The sequence below is a fragment of the Brassica oleracea genome, chromosome C2 (genome assembly GCF_000695525.1).
Source record: "Brassica oleracea var. oleracea cultivar TO1000 chromosome C2, BOL, whole genome shotgun sequence".
In the NCBI taxonomy this organism is placed as follows: domain Eukaryota; kingdom Viridiplantae; phylum Streptophyta; class Magnoliopsida; order Brassicales; family Brassicaceae; genus Brassica; species Brassica oleracea.
The window spans coordinates 26,264,463-26,265,081 of NC_027749.1; the positions used below are offsets into that span (position 1 = coordinate 26,264,463).

General features: G+C 42.8%; 1 pseudogene; it reads right to left on the reverse strand.

The window, feature by feature from the left end:
• Positions 1–619, reverse strand: part of LOC106323858 — a 10,597-nt pseudogene that overhangs the window by 3,826 nt on the left and 6,152 nt on the right.

The following is a 619-nucleotide window of genomic DNA, read 5'->3' on the forward strand; positions in this document are numbered from 1 at the left end:
ACGGATCGATCGATGGATATATGTACAAAAACGCATCGATCGATCACTAAGATGGACCAAAGCGTAACAATGTGATCGATCGATTAGATTATCCCACCGATCGATCGATAATATCAAGTGTTCCTCCGAATTTCCTCGGAAAATCCCGTAAGTTTTTTTATAAATGAATCGATCGATGGATATATGTCCAAAAACGCATCGATCGATCATTAAGATGGACCAAAGCGTAACAATGTGATCGATCGATTAGATTATCCCACCGATCGATCGAGAATATCAAGTGTTCCTCGGAATTTGCTCGGAAAATTCCGAGGCTTTTCCGAGGAAAGAGGAAGTGTTCCTCGGAATTTCCTCGGTATTTCTTTAAAAAAAAATCAATGGTAGTCTGTTTCCGAGTCATCATCACCAGATGAATCTGAATCTGGATCTTGGTGAAACTCTCCAATCACTGGTTCATCCTCTACGTGAACGATGGCTTCCTCTCTGAAGTCGGTTAAATCGACTACAAGGCCAATCCAGCTAAATCTTCTGATGCACTTAAGTTGCCGGATGTGCTTGGTTGTAGTGGGTCTTCCAGCTCAGAACTTCCCTGAACTCGGCCTCTCGGGTTGAGTCTTGT